This window comes from Poecile atricapillus, chromosome Z (assembly GCF_030490865.1).
Source record: "Poecile atricapillus isolate bPoeAtr1 chromosome Z, bPoeAtr1.hap1, whole genome shotgun sequence".
Classification (NCBI taxonomy): Eukaryota; Metazoa; Chordata; class Aves; order Passeriformes; family Paridae; genus Poecile; species Poecile atricapillus.
Genome location: NC_081289.1, coordinates 134,995,442 through 135,013,645, shown reverse-complemented (window position 1 = coordinate 135,013,645; position 18,204 = coordinate 134,995,442). Strand labels below are relative to the sequence as shown.

The following is an 18,204-nucleotide window of genomic DNA, read 5'->3' as shown; positions in this document are numbered from 1 at the left end:
GAAAATGGTTTCTTATTCTTCTGAAGCACAGCACATTCTGCAAGTCTTGATTTATAATTCTATGTTTAAAATGCCATTTCAAAATCATAAACCCATGGAGGTAACTTGAAGGTTAGCAAACTACTGGGTAGACTGGGACCATTTTAAGACAGGGTATTTTCAAATTTCATGGCTGACTGAAGACTGGACTCTCCAAAAGGTATTAATCTTTGGGGATATTTTTTCCCATGGACATTACTTTAATAAGACAGAAACTAAGATACATTTTCATCCTAATGGGTTTGACTGAACAAGATTCCTTTTATTATCTATTTCATATATAGCATTTTCATTTTCTGTTCTTCCTCTTGTTCTCCTGTGAACATTCTGAATTGTGGAAGATAAAAGATTCCACTAAGAAAACTACAACCAAAAGATTACTGTCCTTGTACTTTCTTATGTATGGCACAGAAAGATGATTTGGTGGATAAGTGAGAAATACATGTCCTGTGACAGAACCAAAACCTTGATAAAATTCTGGATAGATGTGGACAAAGGAGGATTTGGAAGGGCACAGCAAGGCAGTTTTATCTTGGGAAAGGCAGCACAAAGCAGTTTATACCAAACTATAAGTTCTGATAAATTACCTCTGGGTTACATTTATTGAGTCATACCTGCTTCTTTCATGGTTCAATTTCCTACATTTGCTCTTATTTCTGCTCTGCATCTGAAGAAACTGAGTGATGGATTGGTTCATAATGACCTGCAATTTCTTACTGCAGAAGTCCAAGTCATCAATTTCATCAGCCAGGCTTTCTCCTCCATACTTTAATAGGTTTTTAATTTTTAAAAGTTGCTTACATAAGTTTTTCTTTTGGCCGTCGAATCTTCAAAATTACAGCTGTATTTACTGTTTACCATGTTTTTACAACCAATGTAACTTCAGACTTCGATTCTTAATGTCTTCTTAAGCTGCCTTCTGCATACAGTGTATCCAGTGTAGCACCTACTTTGCAAGTTTCATGTGTAAATTGATACTATGGATTTTTTTGGGAACCACCCAGGACTGAATTTATCAGTACCTCTTAACACTTACGAAAGTAGCTAGGTATTGGTGCAAGGTTTTTTCTGCTTTACATGGTTACAAAAAAAATTTCCTTTGTCATTCTTTATTTGCAGCTACAAAGAAGTTAGTGAGCGTATATTGATATGAGTGGTGCTGCTACTAATAACACAGTTGTAAATACTTCTTTCAATTGCTTGGAACAAATTGTGAGTTAGTGCTATAAAGATCTCTGCTGCTTCTTGTTCTGTATGCTCATTTAACTGTCATTTACTTTTAAATTTTTTTATGTGTTGTGGTTTAAAAGGCACAACACAGTTTTCTTCTTGAGAGAGAAGAAAGAAAGCAGCATTGCTGTGATGAAGAAATACAGCATGTCAAGTCTCATTCTGTTTCCTGTGCTTTGGAAAATTTAGGACACCTGGTCAGGTTATTTCTGTCTACTTTTTGAAAGACAGAGACTGACAGGTGTGGAAGCAATGACACTAGCCTGAAGAGACATAGCTACTAAAGGTGGCCCAGAAATGTTCTCCAGCATGTCTTATTAATATTGGGCTGTGTCTTGTTTGAGTTTTTATCACTCCAAGTATTTTTTCGGTGTGTACAAAATGGAGTACAACCATCATTTTGGTATAGACTTGTTTCTCCTATGTTTGCAATGTGATGACAGCACTTCATTCTTGCCATGTGCCTGACTTCAGAAGCTCTGCTTACGTGAGTAGACCCTTCTGCAGCCCAGCACTGAGGTCTGTTGGTGTGCTGCAAGAGCATAGTGCTGGTTAGTTAGCTACTCCATCTGTAACATCAGTAACCTCTGTGCTGGAAATCACTGAAAATCTTCACAGGGCTTTTTGGGAGAGCTGTCCACTCTTGTGCTCTTGTGATTTCACAAAATCACAGAATGGTTTGGATTAGAAGAGACCTTAAAGATTATCTCATTCCAATCCCACTGTCACAGGCAGGGACACCCACACTTGGCCATGTTACTCAAAGCCCAATCCAACCTAGCCTTGAACACTTCAGGAATGGTTCTTCCACATCCTCTCTGGGAAACCTCTTCCAGTGCCTCACCTCTTTCACAGTGAAGGACTTATTATTACTACCTCATCTAAATCCACCCTTTTTTTTCAATTTGAAGCCATTCACTTTGTCCATGTTGGCCCACTTTGTACATGTCCATGTAGAGACGTGTCCTTGTAAAAGGTCTCTCTCCAGCTTTCCTGTAGGTTCCCTCTTAGGTACTGGAAAGTGCTACAAGGTCTCTCCAGAGCCTCCTCCCATGAGCCTTGCACATGGAAAATAAGGCAGTGATTGGTGACAGCCAGCATGGCTTCAATAAATGCAAATAATGCCTGACAAATCTGTTGGTCTTCTGCAGCTGGGTCACAGCTGTGGTCCATGAAGAAAAAGCAACAATATCATATCTGCCTGGACTTGAGCAGAACACTTGACACTGTCCTGCACAGCACTCCTGTCTACAGCCTGGAGAAACATGGATTTGTGGAATGGACCAGTGCTCCCTCTCATGAGGGCAGAGTAAAGAGGCAGAATAACCTCCTTTGACCTGCTGCCCACAGAATTATTTTGATGCAGAGCAGGATATGATTTCTGGGCTGTGAGCTGACATTGTCAGCTCATGTCCAGCCTCTTGTCCACCAGCACCCCCAAGTCCTTCTTGGTAGAGCTGCTCTCTGTACATTCTCTGCCCAGCCTGTCTTCGTGCTTGGGTTTGCCCTGACCCAGGTGCAGGACCATCACTTGGCCTTGTGGAACCCCACAAGGCCCATGTGGTTTCGCTGGTTACATTTTAGGAAGTTGTCTGCAGTGCCATGTGGGAGGTGAGCTCTTTGGATGAGTGTTCTATTGATCCCTGTGAGTAAATATTGATGCACTTGTTTACTTGGTTGGGATGAAGCTGACTAATCAGAAGAACATGGTGGATTCAGTTATGTAACAGAGTGCATAATGTGATTAAAGACTTTGGAATGTGCTTGAAAGCAAAAAGTAGAAACAATGACACATTGCAATACAGGTTTGTTAGTTCCATCAATGTCTGTACCCTTAAGTGTGACATGTTTCTTTTAAGACTTTTCTTTTTCATTCTTTTTGTTAACAACCCTACAAAAAAAAAATTTATTCTCTCCAGGTATTTGAGATACAGTAATATCATGTATTATTTTAAACAGAAGATGGAAAGGATAATTTTTTATGCTCAGAGAGGTACTTTTAAATTTTTATTTTATAATTATATGGCTTCCTATTATAAAATGCTGTAACTGAAAGGAACAGAGACCAGAACCGATGATATTCTCTATTCACCCTGTTGAGTACTGTGTGTGTCATCCCACTGAGTCCTGCTATGATGTGCAGCGGCTTTGGCTCAGTTTTGGGCATAATTTCCTCTTGGTGTCCTCTTTAGTCCCTGTCATTTGTGACTTGTTGACATGCAATAAAATGGTGCTTAAAAGAGTGAGGTCTAGATACCTCCTTAATTCAAGGTATTAATATTAAGGTAGGTATTTCTTAGAGATAATATTTACAAATTTTCATTAGGAGGGATAACTCCTCAGCAGTATCTCTTTAAAAAAAGGTATTTAAAAAATACCTTGTCAGAGTAATGAAATTATAGTTTTTTAAGACTCACTTGACTTTCCACACCATCACCCTGCCTTTGACTAAGCTCTTTCTATAAACAATAAATCACTTTTAAGGCCAGGGAGCAAATCCACCTTTGGCATAAGTTGACACAGTCCCGTTGTTGCTCCCACTTACATAGCACAGACTATTGCCAAGCATAGTTGTAATAGAACCTATCTAGAAATCTGACTCTGTCATTGTAGTCTTACTTTGCCAGATAGGTTGGTTGTTTTTTCTTTTGGTCCAGCTTCCTTAAACAACAAAATGGGGCTTTCCAGCTTGGAATTTGATCATTTAAATCCACTTAAACTAGCAATAAAGAGTTTTCAAAAAGATCCCTTTCAGGAACTGTAGGATTGGATTCATTCATGTGCTGCACTTTCCACGAGATCAAGTGTTCAAATGGGCTGTTATTTTAAGAAGCTACTGCCATTATTGAGGGGAAGTGGAGGGATGGGGGTGGGGGAAGGATTTTGGAAAGGATTTACAGTGTATAAATGGTAGCACTTCCTTGTCCTGAAGTTATTTTGTCAGTGTGCCAGTCCATTACTACCATGTTTGCATGTTTCTGCAAGGTACTAAACTAGAATTAAATGCTTTTGGCTATTAAGTGAAACAATAGATCTTTGTACAATTTTTTAAGCTACAATTGAATCAGCTGTTATTTAATAAAATTGCTCTAACAATCATACAAAAAAGCTTTAGAAACCTCTGCAAATTTGCTCTTTAAGGATTCTTCCACAAAACTACTGCCAGTAGCAGTTAATAGAAAAGATATATTTTCATCAAAGAGACTGTTCATGCCTTGGAGACTGAACTAAAAATAAATTTTGGAGCATATTCCAACTGTAAATACTTGATATTTATTATGTGCATAGTATTCTTTTTTGTTTTCTTCCTTTCGGATCTTACTGTATAAGGAAGGTGACTGGCATGAAGAACATCACTTTTCAAAAGGTGTAGTGTCTTAATTGCCTTTGGGAGAGAACATTTCCTTGTATCTAATAATATTTACCTTAAAAGAAGCTATTGGAAGAATACATGGAATGATAGAATAATCTAAGTTGGGTGGGACCTACAAGGATCATCAAATCCAAGTCCTGTCTCTGCACCAGACACCCCAAGAGTTTCACTATGTGCCTGAATGCATTGTCCAAACATTTTGAACTCTGGCAGGCTGGTGCTGTGACCACTGCCCTAGGGAGCCTGTTCCAGTGCCCAACCACCCTGTGGACAAAGAACCTTTTCCTATAATCCAACCTAAACCTCCCCTGACACAACTTCAGGTTGTTTCCTTGGGTCCTGGTCACCACAGAGAAGAGATCAGTGTCTGCTCTTTTGCTTCCCCTTGGGAGGGTGTTGTAACTGCAGTGAGGTGTCCTGTCAGTCTCAGCCACTCCTCACACAGCTTCTCCTGCAGATCCTTCACCATCCTCACAGCCATCATTTGGACACTCTCTAACAGTTCAATGCCCTTCTTACACCTTCTTACCCCCAGCACTCGAGGTGAGGCTGCCCCAGCTCAGAGCAGAGCAGGACAATCCCCTCCCTTGCCTGGCTGGTGATGCTGTCCCTGATACCCCCAGGACAGGGTTGGCCCTCCTGGCTGCCAGGGCACTGCTGGCTCATGTTCAACTTGCCATGGACCCACAGCCCCAGGTCCCTTTCCCCAGCACTGCTTTCCAGTGTCTCATTCCCCAGTCTATACACACATCCAGGGTTGTCCTGGCCCACGTGCAGGATCCGTCACTTTCCCTTGTTAAACTCCATACGGTTGGTTATTACCCAGGCCCTCTCTGTAGGGCCTCCCTGCCTTTTAGGGAGTCAACAGCTCCTCCCAATCATCTGCAAACCTACTTAGTGTCCCTTTAAATCTTGTATCCAAGTAACTTATGAAGGTATTGAAGAGCAAAAGGCTGAGGATGCAGCAGAACCCCACCAGTGACAGATCACCCCTGCCACTGTAACCCTTTTTATCCCACCCATGAGCCAGTTGCTCACACATCAAAGGATGTGTTTATCCAGCTGTGAACGGGACATTTTCCGCAGAAGGATCCTGTGATAGACATGATCAAAAGCTCTGCTGAAGTGTGAAAAGATAAGAATAACATCTTCCCTGGCTTCCCTTGCTTAACTAGGTGGGCTACCTTGTAATGAAAGGAAGTTGGGTTTGACAAGCAGGACTTTTTCCACATGAAGCTGACTATGCTCAGTGACTGCATTGTCCTCCAGGTGTTTTTCAGTACCTCCCAGAAGAATCTTCTCCATAACCTTACTGAGCATTGCAGTGAGACTGACAGACTCAGTTTCCAGGGTCCTCCTTCTTGCCCTTTTTGAAACCCCAGACAACATTAGCTAGCTTCCAGTCAGCTGGGACCTCTCTGGATTCCCAGGGCTGTGCAAAGTCTTTGAGAGAGGCCTTGTGGAGACATCAGCCATCTCTTTAGGTATTCCCAAATGAATTCCATGAGGCCCCTTAGATTTATAGGGATCCAGCTGGAGCAGCAGATCCCACACAAGTTTACGGTCAACTGAACATTAATTATTTTCCCAGCCGTGGTCCTCCAGCTCAGGCCACTGGGACCCTCTTAGCCTTTTATCAGTATTGAAGACAGGCCTAACACATCTCAGCCTTGTCCATGTCCCTGTTTGCAAGGTGTCCATCCCCATCCTGTAACAGGCTGATCTGTTTTCTGCCCTGCCTTTTGCCGTTAATATATTTTAAGATAACTCTTTCTGTTGTCCTGCACGGTTCTGGGCAGCTTCAACTCTTCATGAGTTTTCCCCCTACAGTGGCAGCAGCATATCTGTATTCTTCCCATAGGACCTGACCTATACCCACAAAGTGGACATAAACCTTCTTTTTTCACCTTATTTCCAAGACAAGATCACTTAGCCAAGCTGGCCTTCTGCTTGTCTGCTTAACTTCCAACACTTAGGAATAACCTGCTCCTGTGCACTTAGGAGGTGATGCTTAGAAAGTGGCAGGCACTGATGGGGCCCCTTCCAAAGCATTTTCTAAGGGGACCCTACTCACTAGCTCCCTGAGCAGCCTGAAGTCTGCTCTCCCCAAGTCCAAGGCTGAAGGTTTGCTGGCACTTCAGCCCTGTCAACAGAGATTCTAAACTTGATCACTTTGTGGTCTCTGAGGCCAACACAGCCGCCAGTCTCCGCTTCATTCATGACACACTCTCTGTTAACAGAGGCACAAATCACCCTTTAATAGCCAGCACTATGCAGCCAGGACATAAATCCAATGGAGATTGGACACTGACAGTGGACAGTCGAGGCCTGATCAAAGTCACACCATCATCACTGGGTGCTGCTGTGCCCAGCATGCTGGCACTTCAGTACAAACTGGAGTCCAAGGCACTACAATGTCAGTGCACACCACTGACATTGTCAATGCATTTTTTTCCATTGCACTGGCAGTAGAATGCAGGCCGCAGTTTGCTTTCACCTGGAGAAGTATCCAGTACATGTGGAAGCAGTCCACCCCCTACCATGGGCTGATCCAGGCTGCACTGGAAAAGGGCAAGGCTCCAGAATACTTAGAGAACATTGATGGCATCATTGTATGAGCGAACACAGCAGGGAAAACTTTTTTGAATGGGGAGGAGATTATCCAGGTTCTCCTGAAGGCTGGTTTTGCCATAAAGGTCAAGGGACCTGCTCAGGAAATTGAATTTAAGGTGTAAAATGGGAATATAGAAGTCATCAGATTCCAGTGGGTGTGGCCAACAAAATAGCAGCTAAGTCCCTGCCAACCAGGTGGAAGGAAGCACAGGCTTTCCTAGGCACTGTGGGGTTTGGAGAAAGCATATTTCAGAGCACAGTCAGATTGTCAGTCCTCTCTATCAAGTGGCGTGGAAGAAGAATGGTCTCAAATGGGGCCCTGAACAAAAAGAAGCTTTTGAACAAATTCAGCAGGAGGTTGCCCATACAGGAGTCCTTGGGCCAGTCAGAACAGGGCATGTTGTGAGGAATGTGCTGTATGCTGCAGCCAGGGAGAATGGACAGAAGGGACCTGGAGAGACTTGAGGATGACCTCGTGGGTTCAGGAGTCTGGGATACAGAGGATTTGAGGCCAGCTACCCCAGCTGAGAAAAAGATTCTAGCAGTTTATGAAGGGGTTCAAGCTGTCTCAGAAGTGATGGGCACTGAAGCACAGGTTGCAGAGCTGAAAGCCACCCTGCTGTCTTTACATATTGCTGAATGAGAGAAATGGACAGTGCTCTACCTCTACACTGACTTGTGGGTGTTGGCAAGCACTCTGTGGTTGTGCCTGGACAGAGAGAAAAGGACCAATTGGCAATGCAGAGGGAAACCCATCTGGGCTGATGAGCTGTGGCAAGACATTGCTGCCCAGGTAGAGGAGCTGGCACTTGTAAGAGTGTGTCATGTAGATGCACACAAATGCATCAGAATGCACACTGACTATATCAATTTGATCTCTGAGGAAAAAAATATTAATAAATTTTTATCACAGTATTTAATTTCTGATGGCCCAGGTGGTAGCAATAATGTCTAGGTTTCTGAACATGGACAAAGAAAAACCACAGGGAACTCAACCTTTGTTTTATCTCTAGCCAACAGATGGCTGAAATCTGGTTTTTATTCCAAAATTTCTAATAAAGTTTATTTCCATGGGAGATCTGTGTGTAAAAGCTGTTGTCTCTCTAAATCTTTTCTGAAGTTCTTTTTAGGTTCAAATTGTGATTGTTCACTTTTTGTCCCTTCCCCTGCCCTGCAGCATTGTTAGGGATATAATTTAATTAAGATGTTGATATTAAGTTTCCTGAAAAATTGCTTTCTGCTTTAGACAAATGCTCAGAAATGCTAATGAAACTCCAGGCCATGGGTGGATGAATGTGTCCACTGCCAGGATACTAAATTGGGCTAATTAACTTTCTATTATGTTCGGTATGAGCTGATTGTTAATGTATGGTGAGAGGGAATGCTTTTATCTCCGTAACAAGGGAGTAATACTTAACTTTGATTTTATAATTTGGCGATACATGAAAAAGTCCACACTGCCTACAAACATCACCATATTGGCAATCATACAGGCTTTCAAATGAGATCCATGCAGTAGAATTCATGACAGTGGTTTGTTCCTGGCTCTTGACTGAAACTGTGTAGACCATTTCTGGTGGTTTTAATGCCTCACTAGTTCTTGCCTACACTTTCAACAGGATTTGAAATCAGTAGCATCCAGGCTCTATTATACACATTTTTAAAGCAATTTTTATAAGACATTTTAGCATTTTTATACCTTCCTGTTATTTAAAAAAAAAAAAAAAAAGAGAGAGAAGGGGCCATCTTCTGAAGAGACAGAAATGAATCATCTTTAGTTGTATTTCAGTTACAAAGATGCTAAACCTTTTACTTTATCTCTTTAGTGATTTCCTATGTTATAAATTAAACAAATTCCATGTATTTAAAGAATGAACTCCCTATTCCATATAAAGTTCTCTAAGCATTGAGAAGCCTCCCAATGGGTTTTGCATCTTACATGCATAGGGCTTCATGCAGATGATATCTAAAGTTCAAAGGCAAAACAATCAGTCTGGAATTTCTTGTAGGAGCCAGCTTGTGTCTTCTGTTCTATATTTGCATTTCCACACAGCTGACAGCTATTCTTAAGAACTTTTATATTTCATTGTCTTTTATTGGGGCTGTCCTCTCAGAGGGAAGCAAATGCTCTTCTGAAGGGCCCCTGAGCTCATGTTTGGGTAGCCTGTGAGCTGAGCCTGTGAGCCTCCTGCCACAGGCACGATCAGCCAAACCTGTAATGCAGCATCAGGCAGCAGCTGGAATTCTCTGTTAACTCAGCTTCATTTGCAGAGTTGCCAAATACCCAGATCTTGCCAGACCTGGCCAGCTTTCAACAAGTTTGTCAGTTGCTTGGATCAGAGCACAGCCTGGATGATTGGGAGTTTTTGTATGCCTGGGTTGAAACAGCTGCAGTTTGGCTCATGTGGAGGCAAAACCCAGCGCCCCACTTTCCCATGGGGAATGCTGTGGCTACTCCCTGCACTTGTCCCATCTGAGCTGGCAGGAGAGCCATGAGGGAAGCGTGCCTCTCATGAGTTGGGCCAGATTCAACTTCTTCAAGGCTGGAGGGGACAGGGTTAAGGCTGCAGTTGTTTTTCAGATTTATATCTACATAATGGGCTGCAGTTGTTTTACATGTTTTTCAAAGACTTATGCAACCAAATGAGCTGTATGTGTAGATTTTAATTATACCCACTGGTTGTTACTGGCTTAAAAATGTACTTTAATCTAGGAAGGGGAACAGACAGCCGAAACAGAGCAATATGCAAATGTTCAATTTACTTAGGGTTTTTTTGAACTTCAAACTGAGGTCTCAGGCAATAGACTGTGCTGGTGGTTGCTTATTTACTGGATGTGTTTCACTCTGTTTTCTGCTACCTTCTTTACAGATGCATTCTGTGTTAGGAAACTGCTGAAAAGTAGCTGGAAAGTTACGGAAAAATTTAGAAAAGCTCTGAAGTATCACATGCCTGTGGTCCAGCCCATAGTCCTCTTCCAATATACAGAATCTTCAGGTGGATAGTTTTTCTGAAATACAGAATAAAACATATATTGCCATAATAATCCAAAGAGTTTATTAAAAAAAAAAATTAAGTGGTCATAGTAACCAGTGGTCTTTGAAGAAAGTGTTACAGGTAGATTAATTACTGTAAGTAAATTGGTTTGCAATTATCCCATGAAGTAAGAGAAGTTCACTTTGTACAGCTTAATAAAAAAAATAAGTAAATCCAAACACGTGCTTCAAATCTGAAGAGATGGAAAGTGTTATGAGCATAAAAGATACAGAAACATCAAGGATAACATATCCTGAGCTATCCCTTGTCAGTATCCCTCAGATTCATAAGGATATTTCTGCTCATCAAGTCTTGGAACACTAGATGCAGTTCTTAAGTCTTGCTGCATTTTCATGTTGCAAAAATATTTGGTTTAGATTAACCTTTATTCAATTGCTCTCACTCTTTTAAGCCTGTTCCTGGCCTCTTGTTATGCCAACATGGTTCAGGATTACATTGCTCTAATGTTCATGACTTTCCATATACTAAGGTGATTATTAGCAATTGCTGACCCACAGGCAGCAATACCAAGTAAGTTGTGTTGGAGGATGTAGTCATTGCTCTCATTTTTGGGCTTAATTTTAACTTTGAACTCTGCTGGGCCTTGAAAGGGCTAAAGATGGCTAGCTGGGCACATCCTCAGGGATTTCACACAGTGCTATAAAGATGATGTGCCAGAGAGGGCTCAATGTATATTGAGAATGTAACTGAGCAGCTGTTTGGACTTTATACATGGGATGTGGTCTTAAAGAAACTATCCTCCCTACTTCCCTTAAAGTAATCTTCCCTACTTATCTGCCTTCCTTGTGCCTCAGGCTTTGGAGGCTCAGGCCATACTGCACAGATTTCTGGGGTCTTTAAGCTTTTTGAAACTTCGTCATTTGTCAATTTTTCTATCCTACAACTCCAAAAATAATAAAAAAAAGTATGTCTAAATTTCAGACTTTCTGTCAACACCTAGCAATGCCCTGAAGCTTCTGCTTGCAGAATCTCTGTTGCATTTCACTGACATTAGTTCCTGAGGAATTTTAAAATAGACACTGTACAAGAAACTTTATGTGATAAATCTAAATTGTGAGCACTTGTGTTTACAGTTAATGGTACATGGAAGGAAAGTCCATACATTTCAGACATGAAGTGGGAGTTTGTGTTAATGTGGTAATAGAGTTTGCCAAAGAAAACTGTATGTGAAAATGGAACTGCTGGAGCACAACCTGAGAATGAAAAGTATAAAGCTGCTGGGGATCCCAGAAATCTCTCTGAAGAGCAGCTGGGTGGATATTTTGCTGAGTTTGAAGGCTGAAATCAAGAGTCTATAGCTTGCCAGCTCCTGTGTTGCATAAGGCAATTGCCTCTTTTGTGTAAGAAATCAGCCATTAAAGAGGCTTGCCTTTTATTAATGCCCTGTAGTTCAAAGTGTGTATTACTGAAACAAGACTTTTCATGCTATGATGCAAAGCTGGAAATTTTATATGAAAACTGCATTTGTTTTGGTTTCAGTGGTGGGTTTTTTGGTTTTATTGTTTTTTTGAAAGCTGTCCCAGAATACATGCTAACACAGAAGGGGCATGCAGGATTTTTATCAGAGGGTTTTGTGTGTATTGGCAGATGCCATCTCATGTTAAAATAGAAGGACACAGGCTGTGTGCAGCACTTCACTTTACTGTGGCTGGTGCTAAAGGGAAGAGAGGGGAAAATAATCTCACACCGCTCCTGGTAAATCCATACCCACCTCTGTCAATGTCTTAAAAACTTGCACTGCACTCTAGAAGTTGTTTGCAGAAACTAGCTGATTGAATGTTTTAAAACTCTGAATACATAATTTTCCCAGCTTGTACTGGTGCCAGGTCTGATTTGAAAACAAAATGTATTTCCTCTCTTTCTCCTAAGACAATTTTTGAACTCTTTTGGTTACATGTATGCAAGTGACAGGATAATGATATGGAATGCCACCATTATTGAAAAGCCACATTTTTCACAGTTCCTCTTGGGAGTATGTAAAATGGGTGCAGTGTGAAGCTATAATTTTTATTTATTTAAAGAAAATAATAAAAAAACCCCAAATGACTGGTAAGTATTGATAATGATTACCTGTAGATGTTAGATTTTTCTTTTAAGACAGTCTGATCTGCCAGACATCAGTATGGCTCTCCCTACAAAACCTGAGTGATTTTGTACTCATACTCAAATGAGTGACAGTATCTTGGTGATGCAGTCAGGAAAAGATGAAGATCCTTTTGACTTTCATAGCAAAACCTTCATGGCTTAATTTTAGGTCTAAGGTGAAATTCTACATGCTGCTCCTTATTTTTCACAGACAGATTGCATCTGTGCTGTGTGATGAAGCAGTGGAAGGCAGCCTTGGTTTTCAAATGATCTTTTTTCCTGTGCCAGCTCACCAGCCACACATACCTACCTGCCCGTGCTGGTGCAAGAAGGAAGCAGAAGCCAGAGAGGGCTTACAGAGGAAGGCAGAAGACACCTCCAGTTTCAGGACTGTTCTGAGGCTTTCCCAATAATTTAATCTGAGGGTGGTAATTTTCCTATTATTAGGTTTGGGATGTTTTAAAAAGGGCTTACTTTCAAAATTGCTTTAATGCTGATAAAATCTCAAGCCCTTCACAGATCAGTAAATTCTATTCTTCTACAGTGACTGATCAGGGTGCTACATGTGAAAGGAGACTGCACTGGACTTCCTCATGCACGGAATGTGCTGCTTTAGTGGTAACTCATGGCCCTTTCTCCTTCAGGCTGGGTCTTGGGAACTTTGGTGCTTCTGCCACTCAGCCTGTGGTAGAAAGCCACCAAAAGCCAGATGTCATCTCCTGTGTTTATTTTAGCTGTTATTATTGAAGGAGGAGTTGAGGCCTTGAGGGATAGCACTGTAAGCCAGGTGCTGCTTCTAAAATATATAACCGTTCCAGTTAGTTCAGAAAGTCAGCCAGGTTATCAGTAAGTCACTTTGTGGCTGAGATATCTGGTGAATTGCTTGCCTGTCTGACCTGGTAGTAGCAAAGCTTAAATGTCTTATATTTCTAGTTTTTTTTCTTTTATATAATCAGCAAAACAGGGTCTCTAGGCAACTTTGTATCTTTATCATTCTTGTTTGTTTGTGTGAAGGTATTGGTTGGTGAGGAAACTGTAAATCATCAAATAGTTAGAAGGCAAGTTAGACTTTTAAAAGTCAACAAAGGGTTGACATCCATTAGAAAATGAAGAAGAATGATCTGCCTTGGGGAGGGATGTTTTTACTCAAAATAAACCTTGACAATGAGTGTATATGAGTTCATAGTGTTTTTCAAACATTCTTGCACTTAAAATATTTTCAGAGCACTCAGATTGAAATTACAGAGAACAATAGTATTATACGCTTGCATATAAGTTTGACTGGGTTCCATGTTTGTCATAATAGGAAATAGCAAATACAATATTCACTTAGCATCCATAATTCAGCCATATTCTTTATTTGCTTTGGATTTTGGTAAGTAGTGTGTTGAACTACTTTCAGGCCCTGGAGAAAATCTGTATTACAGAAAATGTTAATTCTGCCCAGAAGAAAATCTGGAGCATGACCTTCTTCCAGACAAGAGCAAGGTCCAGACAGAGATTGAACCCTCTGATGGGGTGTAATTCTGCTTTTTCCACCCCCCCATTTTTCTTTACACAAATGAAAATTTCCTTGTTAGAAGTTTAGTATCTTAATTTAAGACTTGATATTTATTTTTTTTCTGATTTTATCATGTTCCTCTTTACTTTTGTGGCACTTCCCCTAGATATATGGACCACCCAGTTGTTTTAAGCCAGCTGTCAAAATACCATTCAGTAAGAGGATTTGCAGGAAGTAGCTCTGCAAATGGTTAAGCAGAGAACCTCACTATAGCAGAGCCATGTCTTACTGCTAATACCACCTTAGCAATTGCCATCAGCTACAGTTTTACAAGTCTAACCCCTAAATGTGGATTATTTCTGTTCTTTTACTTATGGTGTAATGATTTGTAAAGAAAGTTTATGTGAGCTGAGTAGTAAAAATTACAGTCCTTTTTAGTTTAAGTTAGACTGACATTTAAATAATTTCTGAAACCACTCGTTCTTGGTCTTTTGGCAAAGACTGGCTCTGTCTGAACTCTTGTGCTTTGTCTGTCAAATGCTGGTTAAGGAAGTCTTCATTCCCTTGCTGGTTTAATATTGTGACCAAAATGTGGAAAAGGTCATTTGCCCTGAATAAGGCATAGGCTTGTTTAGGACAGATGTAAGTGCTTCACCCGTTGACATCTCTTATCTGTGAAAAATCTCCTGCTTCAGAGTAGTTCAGGGATGTCATACACAGCTGTGCCCTCTGTTGAGGCAGAAAACATCATAAAAAGTGTCTGTCAATGTGGGGTTTTTATCTGAGTAATACTTCAGGTCAAGAAATTTGGGGTCCTGACAGGATTTTGTTGTGATAGCCTTGTAGCTGTTCTCCAGTTGGACCTGAACCTCATTAAATTAGTTCACTCTTACTCTAACAGTCTGTTTACCCCAACTGGGCTTTGCATTCCTCACAACGAACATAGTTTTTCACCTTTTCTTGTTAAGTACTGAGTAGTTATGAGACCTGTACATTTCCAATAGGAAAAAGCAGTGTCAACCTACTGATCTTTCACCTGCTGGAGAGGTGGCTCTTGAACTGCTGGGAATGGTAGCTGCTCCTCTGCTCACTGAAACGTCTGGATGCAATAAAAAGAGGCCATTCCTCTCCTCAGGAAGAACAGAAATGTTTTACAGCAATAAAAGAAATCTATCTCAAATCAGTCCAGACTGGGCTATCAAGAATGTGCCTCTAAGTGGCAATAACAGGCTTATCTATTGTGAAGAGAAAATGAGCTATGTTGTAATGGGAATGAGAATCCAACCCTCAATGTAGCCCTCGGTCCAAATCAAGTCTTACATGTTTGTTTTTGTTTACCTAAGTCATTGCACAACCAGGAAATGGGAGGAAAAGTTGTTTGCTTTCATATCAAGGAAAGTTTATTCATAGAAGATGCAAGTAAAATGCACCACTCCTTAAGGCGTCCAGATGGAGAGAACTCCAGTGTTTGGAAACCTGCAGTTTTTGCCTCAAATATTTTAGGAAATGATGTAGCTTGTAAAGAATTATTCTGTACTGAAATGTATGTCTACAGTCTTCCTTGTTTCAAGAGCCTGCCTTGGTATATAGGCATCCTCAGTATCTACTAGTCAAGTGTTTGGGTTTGGGGTTTTTCTTTGTTTGTTTTGGGTTGGCTGTTTAGTTTATTTGGGTTTTGTAACTAAAAAAAAAAACAACAAAAAACCAAGCACAAAAAAACCCAAACCAAAGTAGGGGCTATTACCTTTAAAATCAGAATTGGTTCTTAATGGGGAGGGATTGTCTAACACTAAATAGTTTAGCTTAAATATGACTGTAATAGATTCATTCCATTCTGGAGTTGTTCTCTCTATAGAGCAGGACTTGTACTTACTAAACTAGTAGTTAAGTAACCCTATCCCTAGCCCTATTCCCCTCCAATTGCTTTGAGACTATTAAGAAGAAATTTCTCACTACAGGTTTGTGTGAGAGATAGTACTAGAACAAGGACGCATAGAGGAGACACACAGCAAGCCATTCTTAGTGAAATAAAACATCTGCATGTGTAACGACTTGTTGAGAACTGCCATGGGAATTGTTTTTGTTGGTGGGATTCATGTGTTCATAGGAGCATAGCCTGAAAAGAGTTATTTTTAATTTTCTCTGATACTTCTTTGCAGTCAGATTTTACCTAAATAAAACTTCTTTAGCACTTGCATGTTCATGTTGCATTTGGCACCATCCTACAAAGTCCGTCCATAAAACCTCAGTGCCCCAGATTTAGCCAAGTTATTATTATTCAGGTATTTATTATTACTATGAATATTGTCAAATGTAAATTAGCTGAGTGTGTGCTTCACAATCTTCCTAATACATAAGTGAACTTGATTATATTTTGTGTTTACACAAATGTATCTGAACATGTTATGGTATTTTGCTGGTATGTTGTGCTGGCTAAATTAGAGGTGTTGGAATTTGTCAGACTCCTCTTGTGTCCCTCCCCCAGTCATTTTCCCAGAGCCTGAGAAACCACTTCTTCCAAAGAATGTTTATACAACTTTGCATTGGTCACCAAGTACATGAAGTTTTGATTTTGAATGACTGGAGAACAGACAGCAGCAGTGCTGCTTGTGCTCTTGGAAGTGTTAACTCTTCAGTTTGTTTATGGCGGCAGAATTTGCAGGATGAGCACACAGAATGCTTTTATATTTGCAGAGAAAGGTTCAAGGCTTAAGTGCTTCCTGTCTGCCATTTGCAGTTCGCAGCAGCTGGTGTAGAAGGAAGGACTCCTTTTAGGAAGTGAGGTGGTTGCTGTACGTGATAGCACTGTTCCAGAACCTCTCCTGTTTTGATCAATTCTCCTCTATTAGTCAGATGTTGTCTGTAGGTTTCTTTCTCTGCTGAGTTTTCAAGAAGGCTGCAAAGAAGTCTATGGCTTAGGAAAACATGGTGTTGCAGTTCACAGACTCTGTGTCTGAAATACCCATTTAATTCCTGCCTGTTGTTCTAAGTTTCCCTGGTTAGCAGGCTGAACTTTCAGTGTTAGCTTTAACACTTAAAGGAAGCAGTTGTTCAAAGTATAAACTCCTAAATGGAGAGCCATGTGGCTCCATGATTTATCATGTTTCTTTTACATTCCAGGGGAAAATTCTTTTTACACAGGGTGCATAATGTTAAAAATTATTACCACCTTCAAAAGATACTAGAAACCATCCCAGGAATACTGGCTATTTCAGTTTGATGCATGTTTGATGATGGTCCTAGCTTTCCACACATAAATAAATAGTAATTAGAAGTGTTTTGTCTTGAATTTTTGTTTTGCATTACTCCCACTAAAAAACTGCCCTGTGCACATCAGGCTAATGTTGGTAGGACTCACATGGTAGCAGGATGTTGGCCCATATCTTAAGACTTGATGACATTGACACGCTATGCATCAGGAGGATAAACACTTTGCTGTTTTCAGAAACTTTTCCTTCATTTTTGCTTCAGGGCAAAATGAAGTCAGCAGCATCTCTGTAGCACTCCTATGAATTTTGATGTGCCCAGCCTGAGGATGTCAAACATAAAATTTCAGCTGTAAAAAGGCTTGAATTCAGTATAATTTCTTTGGTTTGTTCTGTAATTACATCTTAGGTAATTGATGCTTAAAAGTGCGTCCTGCCATGGTGTGGTTGGTAATGCCTGCAGTTTCACACTGTTTAAACAAGCAAGTGCTTGGGGTGAGCAGCAAAACCACAAGTGGAAATAATACATCTTTGGCATAGTCTCACAAGTGGCTTTGATTTCTCCAGGTGATACGCACAGTAAAGTGTTTTCCCCAACCCAGACACAAAGGATAGAAGAGCTTTATAAATGACAGTGCAGAAGTACAACTTGATGTAGTTTAGGGAAATGCAGAATCATGTTTTAGAGGAACTAAATTATGTCCACTGAAAGGGGAAAATCTAACTAAATCTGACTATTATGACTGAAATGTCTACTACAAAGTCAGTTATTGTGATTGTTTTCTTTATTAATTCTCCAAGCCCAGGCATTCTTTGGGAATATATTACCTCACTAGGGACATAAATTTAGAAATTGTGTGGGACTAGATGTACATAAGGTATATGATATGAGTTGATGGAACAGCAGCCTGTGTAAAATCATAGAGTCATGGGGGTTGTCATGTCATGTTCAGGTTGGAAAATACCTCTCAGATCATTGACTCCAACCATTAACCCATGTCCACCACTAAACAGTGTTCCCCCACCACTGGCACATCTGCCTGTCTCTTAAATACGTCCAAGAGCCTTCCAGGGCTGGTAACACCACCAGCTCCCTGGGCA

At 40.7% G+C, this 18,204-nt stretch overlaps 1 protein-coding gene across 3 annotated transcripts in view; it reads left to right on the top strand.

Annotated features, from left to right (window-relative positions):
• RAI14 (retinoic acid induced 14) overlaps nucleotides 1-18,204 on the top strand; it is an 87,993-nt gene that overhangs the window by 48,574 nt on the left and 21,215 nt on the right. The window lies entirely within an intron of this gene.